The 8078-nt window shown below is 49.5% G+C and overlaps 1 protein-coding gene across 2 annotated transcripts in view; it reads right to left on the reverse strand.

The window, feature by feature from the left end:
* Positions 1-8078, reverse strand: part of Itpr2 (inositol 1,4,5-trisphosphate receptor type 2) — a 408993-nt gene that overhangs the window by 29306 nt on the left and 371609 nt on the right. The window lies entirely within an intron of this gene.

The following is an 8078-nucleotide window of genomic DNA, read 5'->3' on the forward strand; positions in this document are numbered from 1 at the left end:
GCATCTCCCCACCACCAGCCTGAGGTGATCCCGTCTCCCCACCACCAGCCTGAGGTGATTGCATCTCCTCACCACTGGCCCTGAAGCTTTGCCTCTCTCTTGTTCAACACCCACAACTACACACACTAGAAAACTAAAGACGCTCCATGGTCATCAGGGCCCCTTTAACTCTTCATCTCTGTGCCCGTTTCTTCAATGTGTGCTCCTAGTCTTGCTTTTGGGAAAATGAACCATTCCACATTATTATTATTTTTTTTTAACTTCCAAGATGTATTGTCATTTCTTACAGGTCACAGATGTTTTCTTTCAAAATTGTATTTATTCTCTCTCCCCCTCTCTCCTGCTCTTGTATCCCTCCTATGTGTGTGTGTATGAGTATGCACGCACATGTGTGTGCACACACAGGTCAGAGGAGACAGTGGGATGGAGGGAGGGTGGCAGGCAATGCTGGCAACGTGAAGGAGATGGGACTGTGAAGGCCTTGACGGCACACAAGTGCCAAGGCTCTGGCCAAGTGGCAGAAGAGTGTTCTCTAAACAAAAAAAAACAAACCCAGAAAGTTCAGACTGCTGAAGTGCAGCCGGCTATGGCAGTGGGTAGGTGAGGAGAACCTTGTGAGGCTGTGGCCAGCCTGCGTGGGAGGTCCAGGAGGAACCGCATCCTGGGGGAGCAGAGACTCATGAGGTTTGTTCTAGGTTCTCTCTGCCTGTTGGCAAGTCTGCCCTACCCCTGGTCAGACTGTGAATCTGTAGACTACATCGTGGGAGGGTGCAAGTGTTTGATTATGTGTTTGTCATGGTCTGGTGCGGAGTGCCACCCAGAAAACCCTTGTCAAAGGGACAGAGACAGCCTGCGCCGTCACGACTGCAGTCAGGATGCTTCTGCCCTTGTTGGGAGCCCTCCCTCAGCAGACAGCTCTGAGCCAGTTCTCTCTTCTTATTAGAATTCCTCTCAGGCTTCCCTACCACTGCAGAGCTGTCATCTGACTTCCTGTCTCCCAGCCAGCTCTACTCTCTGCCCTGTGGACTGAATTCTTAAAACTGCTCCTCTCTGTGCCGGGCCATGTGTGCTGCTGGAGACAGTTGGGCTGGCTTGCTCACAGAGGAAGCAGGTCCCGACCAAGACATGCTGGCTGTTCCTTTGGGGGGGGGTGCACTGTGGGCACAGCGCCCCTCAGACTCCCCTTGATGCACTGGGCAAGTCATTTCTAAGCTTCAGCCTCCTTGAAATGTACGATGGGGCAGAGCTATCAGGACCCTCTTGGTTGTTGTGCAGCCTTGGTAAAGGCTCAAGGGCGTCTGTCTCTGTGAAATATTTAGCACCTGTTATTTTATGGAATCTGCACTGCAGTTCCTCAAGGGGGCTTTACTTACAGGCAGACCATGTTTAACTTTTGAGACAGGACCATGAGAACGCCGAAATAACACACAGAACACTGCGTTGTCAAATTATCCACTGTCTCAAGCTCTACAGATGTCACGTCTCCCTCTTTCTCTGAGCCTGACTCCAAAGAAGGTGTTCCCCATCGTGAATGCCTGCCCTGGGACAGTCAGGGACAGTAGGAGGCCTCGGGTTTTCCTTCAGTTCACCTGGCGTCTGGTCTGTGTTCTGATCGATCTGCCAGCCATAGTTTATCAATGGAAGATTCAAGAGCAAAGGTAGAGCATGTGCCACTACCCTACTTCCACGGGCTTCTTTTCCCGGACTCAGCAGCTGCTGTTTCTGATCAATCAGAACCCTGGAGCAGTTCAGAGCCCTTACCTTCCTTGCCTTGCCCTTGGCCCTGTTCCCCCCACAGCCTGCTTCCGTCCACCATGACACTCTGACGCTCAAATCCTTCACCCTCACCTACAGCATTGGAATACCAAGTCTGAGGCGGCGGGTCCACACCGTGGGAGGCAATCACACTGCTATAGACTCAATTCTGTCTTACAACAGCCAAAGGGGATCATATAGAGATGGACACGCACGTTAAAAGGTAGCCAGCCGTTCATGGGCTTTCTGCTTGAATGTGAAGAGGAAAACAAGAACGAACGATAACTGGGTGGCTCCTCTACGGGCAGTGTAGCCCCGGCAGGAATTTAAGCAGCTCCTCCGGAAGCTGAAGACTCACGAACAAGGTGGCTGCCCGCATGTGCACACTGACGTGAATGAGTGTTCTGAATTGCAAAGACCCCTTGGCTTGGCTTGCCATGGAAACATTGTAAAAAGTGTCTTATTAAGCCCCCAAATCTTTAAAATAGGCTTTAGTTAAAAATGAGGCAGTTACATAATTGGCTTCATTAGATCCAATTACATAATCAGTGTGGATTAAAAAGAATGGAATCAGAACATATAATTTCACAATTATAACACATAACAATAATGCAGAAATCCAGTTGGAAAATGGCACTGGAGAAAGCAGGCTACCCATAAATCTCAGACAATTCGATGCCTTCCATGAACCCAAACATGCCCTGCCCTTGCCGGTTACTGCTCACAAATAGTTTAACTAAACAAGAGCAACTTCCAGTGCAGACTCAGAAATCAACACTGGGAAGTGGAAAGCCATTCGTCCTTTTGGTTCCTTGTGTGGCTACCGCAGTGAACAATTGGCTTTCTTTATGTCTCACGAGAAAGACGATGCCACCGGTGATGGTGTGTGTATCATCTTGTTCAGTTTGACCCAGAAGACACACTCTGGGTGGGTGAGGAGGGCATTCCCAGAGAGAGGGTTATCTGTGGAAGGAAGACCCACCCTGAGTGTGAGAGCCCCCACCTCAGGGGATGGAGGTCCTGGACTGAGCAAAAAGAGAAAGGGTGGCCAGGTCCTTGTGCTCATCCTCTTCTGCTTCCTGACCCACCAAGATGTGCACAAGTACCCTCACATGCCTACTGCCACAAGCCACTGTGACAGCTGCACTCCCGGAACCACGAGCTGAAGCCAGCCCCAACCCCTCTTGAGCTGCTCTGTGGGTATCTCATCAGCACAGTGAGAAACTAACGAATGTGAAGCTCCATCACACGATTTGTTCCTGAGGCAGAGTTCAACGGAAAGGCCCCACCCACCATCTTCCACACTCCTCTGCTAAGATGCTCCTCTCTTAGAAGGGTGTGGGATGGGGTGCTGGGCTTCAGCAGGCCGGGGACAGGCCACTTTCTGGCTGTGTGGGCGCCATCCTCCTGTGCTATGTCTCCACCTTCTGGTTTTAGAGAAGGGAAAGAGTGCCTATCTGATGATAGTTCAAAGTTCAACCTCCTGGAGTGTCTATGTTGGTGCGTGGTTCTTTAAATCACGTCCAGTCATCAGAGGGCTCAAAGGAAATTACTCATTCATTAATTCCTTGTTCCACTTATTCCTTCAGAAACTGCTTTAAGTTTCCTTAAAAGGAAGCGATGGCTTCGTACTTAGCTGTAAACATCTAACTTTTAGCATAGTTGCCAGCATATTGGGGATAACCCATGTCTACTGAATTGTTTTTAAAACTTATTTCAGATATCAACTGCCCAGGTAGTGTGTAGAGCAAAGAGCCACCACATACCCTGCTGAGGCCTTCGATAAAATTATAATTTTTGTGTGTATGTGTTAAAATTACACATGAAAATGTCTCAGCCAACACTGCTGAGATCGGGAAGGAGTTGTTACTTAAGAGTTGAGTGAACAAGGAGCCTAGACATGTGATATGCTATCAGGGTGGCCCCTAAAAACCACGGTCACAGGCCAGGTAGCTAAGAGATCCCAGGGACAGCCAGTGCCACAAGGGCACCAGGAAACATCCGTCCTCTGAATACACAGGGACCTCCTCTTGTGTGCAGCTCTGGTTTGACCTGGGCCCTTTGTTAAATTAAGTAGCAAATATCACAAAGCCCCTAATATAACTCCACAGATGACACTGGATGCTGAGAATGTCCCCAGTTGTTGGGGGGGGGGGGCAGCTAAAAGCCCTACACGCCTTCTCTAACAGTCTCTGTTCTGTTTACTGCTCCTCGGATGTCATCCTTGGGGTAACAGAAGAAAGCAAACAGGCCTCATGATGCGCAAAGGCTGTCACCAGGACAGGTCAGGAGTTCCTCCATGTTCACCCAGCTCGCCGAGTTCTGCTCCACTTCCCTGACTTTCCTGGATGCTCCATCCTTTTCCCTTCTCCTTCTCCACCCCCAGTGATTACACCAATCCTCTGAGCACAGACAAAGGTTTGTTTGCCAGGAGAAAATGTGCACATGTAACCTTGAGCTACAAACACCTTCCCTAATTGTCCCAGGAGCATCCACTTTGCGCCGACTCAAATGTCCACGCACTGTTACTGAGAAGCTCGTTTCCGGAGCTAGGAAGTGATAAGGCCGACGAGTTTTCATTAGTCTTTTAGATTCCTGTCACTGGCCGGGCACAGAAGCACAAATATGCTTTTTGATTCTAACCCCTGAGCACCGTGAGCCTGCTGTGGTTTGAGTGTAGAATTGTATGTGCTGAAAGCCATGTTGGAGGGTCAGGACCACAGGGCTGAAACCCAGAAAGCCTGGAGTAGCAAAGTTTCTGAGTTGGGTGTGTAACATACAGGCTTTCAGTTTTCCAGACTCAGCCATCTTCCACATGAACTGCTTTATTTGTGTCAGACTTGAGCTGCTGTGTCTCTCCCTCTTCTGTCTATGAAAATTCAGGGAAGAAGCTTGCTCCCTAGAGTCATGTAGCTCAGACAGGAATGAGATGTTTTATATCAGCCTAAACTTGTGGGCTCTCATCTCTCCTGGAATCTTCTGGAAAAGGGCACTGACACAAGGGGGCAGGGGCAGGACCACAAATAAAGAGCTGTGACACTTAGACACTCAAGAGGGACCATCTGATAAATGCTGCTCGGAATGGCAAGGCTGAGGATGGCTGCCCGTCTTCACTGGACTTTCTCTGCAGGAAGAGAGTTCCACCTCATGGAGCCCAGAGCTCACACCTGCCCATTCTCCACGGCTTCTTGTTGCTGTCCGTTCTGACACTGACATTTCTAGCCCCTGGAGCCTTCTGCCTTCTAGACCTGTGGTGTGTCTGCCTTCAGTTTCCACAGCAGGGTCCCAGCTGTCCCTTTCTTCCTGTTGCCCCCCCCCCGCCCACCTTGCTAGCCTGCCAGTTCTGATGGCCACCCTCTCTCGCCCTCTGTGGCTGTCAGAGGAGAACTATTTAAGCCCCCACGCTCGCCAGGAACTGGGACTGCACAGACATAAACTCCCAGCGTTAGGAAGATGAAGGCGGGGTGATCATGAGTTCCAGGACAGCCTGGACTACATAGCGACAATCAAGAGCAATGGTCCAGTCATTGTGCCAGGCAGTGCTGAGCATACACACTGCTGTGCGTTGGGAAGAACGCAGCAGTTTCCCCATTTTAGGTGAGAGTAAGAGCTAAGTCCAGGATGCCCAATCCCCAAGGTCCGCAGCAGAGCTCAGGTTCCATCCACTTCACTATCCAGAAGAATTCACCATGCTCGGTTTCCAGTCTCACTTCAGACTTGGGTCTCTTCCCTAGACAGAGGGCCTATCCCACAGACACCACCTTTCTCGACATGCCTAGACTCTTGTGCACGGATGTCTGGCCCTCTTCTCCTCCTCTGCCCCCCCCCACTGTTAAACGCATCTCCGGGGCTCTCTTTTCCTTTTCCCAGCAGCTCACGCCCCACAGCCTGATACTATGTTAGTACACACCAATCTCTTGGCAGTGATCATCGGTGGATTTCTGTCACTAGTGAAACCACACTCAGATGTCGACGTACATTAGTTAAAATTCCAACTGCTTTTCTGCCACCTCTTAGAGCTTCCTACAAACGGTCCGCTATGAGCAGTGAAACTGGGCAACTAGGAGGCCCCGAGTGTGTGACCAGTCTCGGCTGTCAGTTTGATTGGCTGGGTAAGCACCCGAGAGGGGAGGGGCGCAAGCGGGTATGGCCGTGAGGATGTGGGCCTGTCTAGAGACTGTCAGGCCACCGGGGCTCTGACCAGTGAGTGCATTAGTGCACTGGTGGACAACTGGAGGTGAGGTTCACTGGAGGAGGTGTGTCCCTAGGGTTTCCATACCGCTTACGGCGCCTGTTCCACTCTGCTTCCTGTTGGCCACTTGCACTGGGCCCCAAATGCAGAGCCATGTGTTTGTGGACGGAACCCGGGGAACCATGAGCAAAACAAATCTTTCAGTGCAAGGTGATGGCTCAGCAGGCAAACTGCTTGCCGTCTGCAAGAACAAGGACTTAGCACCCATGTAAAAGGCAAGCATGACGACACGTGTACCTGCAACCCCAGTGCTGGGGTAGGGGCGTGATGGAGGCAACGGACCCTGGGAGCTCACTGACCAGCCAGTCTAGCTGAAATGGTGAACTCCAGTGTTGTAATTACTTTTCTGTTGCTGTAAGAAGGCACCGTGACCAAGGTGCCTTATAGAAGAAAGAATTTATTTGGCTTATGGTTCCAGAGGGTTAGAGCCCACGACTATCACAGTAGAGAGCATAGAAGCAGGCAGGCAGGCAGGCATGGTACTGGCGCGGCAGCTGAGAACTTACACATGGATGCACAAGCACAAGGCAGAGAGAACTAACTGGGAATGGCTTGGACTTTTGAAACCTCTAAGTCCACTCCCAGTAACATGCCTCCTCCAACAAGGCCACACCTCCCAATCCTTCTCAAGCAGGTCCACCAAGGGCAGAGCAAGTATTCAGACCTATGGAGCCCACTCTCATTGAAACCACCCATCTAGATCTGATGAGTGACTGTCTCAGAGCAAACAGAAGGTGGAAAGTGATCAAGACAGATACACCTGATGTCAGCTTCTGGCTTCACATATGCAGATGTATGCATGCATACAACTCCCACCATAGGTACACAGGCACACACACACACACACACTCACACACACCTTTCTTCCTTCAAGACCTGTCAGGTGTTTGCCATGCCAATGGTGACAGCTAACTAACATCTCAGAGGGTCTGAGCAACTCATTCCCAGCTGTTCCTGCTGTCCCTCACAAGAGCTCACTCTGATCCAGCAGACAAACCCCACCGCACAAGTCCTGCCTTGTCCTCCCCAGGACACACAGACACTCCCAACAACCTTTCCACATTGGATGCCACTCTGTGACCGTCAGCCTCTACAGGTTCTCATCACATGACTGGGCAAAGATGGCACAGCACCACTTCAATTGGTGGTTCCCCCACAACTGAGCTCTACGGAGAGGGATATGCCATTCTTTGCACTGTATTCTCAGAAATATTTCATACAAAAGACTTTACAGGAGCAAAATAAATATAAAATTATTAAATTTACTCAACTTCGATAGAGTACAGCTATGAGGTCACATTCGTAAGTTCTATGTCTCAGATGCTCTTCTCCCAATGAACAGATGGGAAATGTTTCCCAGAAACACTGTCCAGAATGCATGAACGAAGCCATGATAGAGTCCCTAAGGGGATTCATTACCTTTCCCCCAATATATAGGAAAGGAAGAGGAGAGAAAGTTAATGTGGGGAAATAGACAAGATACTATCTTCTGTCCATGTCTAAGGAAGAATGCAGAGAAAGCAGTCATAATTAGAAGTCAAGAATGAAAATGCCGGGAAGATGCCAAGGTATAAAAGCTCTAGTTACACAGTCTTCTGGAGACACAGCTACTGACAGGTAAGCAAATCAACACTGTGTCAACCTACACTTTCAATAAGACAATGCCCAGATAGATGTGCGAACAGATAGATGAATGAATGTATTGATAGTTGAAATGATAGACAGACAGACAGATAGATAGTGGATGGATAAAAGATAGATACATGATAGGTAGATGGTTGGATAGATAGATATAAATAAATGATGAATGGATGATGAATGGATGATGGATGGATGGATGGTTGGATGGATGATGGATGGATGGTTGGATGGATGATGGATGGATGATGATGGATGGATGATGGATGGATGATGATGGATGATGGATGGATGGATGATGGATGATGGATGATGGATGGTTGGATGGATGATGGATGAATGGATGATGGATGGATGATGGATGGATGGATGGTTGGATGGATGATGGATGGATGGATGATGGATGGATGATGGATGGATGGATGGATGGATG

The sequence above is a fragment of the Microtus ochrogaster genome, assembly GCF_000317375.1.
Source record: "Microtus ochrogaster isolate Prairie Vole_2 chromosome 14 unlocalized genomic scaffold, MicOch1.0 chr14_random_2, whole genome shotgun sequence".
NCBI classification, from domain to species: Eukaryota; Metazoa; Chordata; class Mammalia; order Rodentia; family Cricetidae; genus Microtus; species Microtus ochrogaster.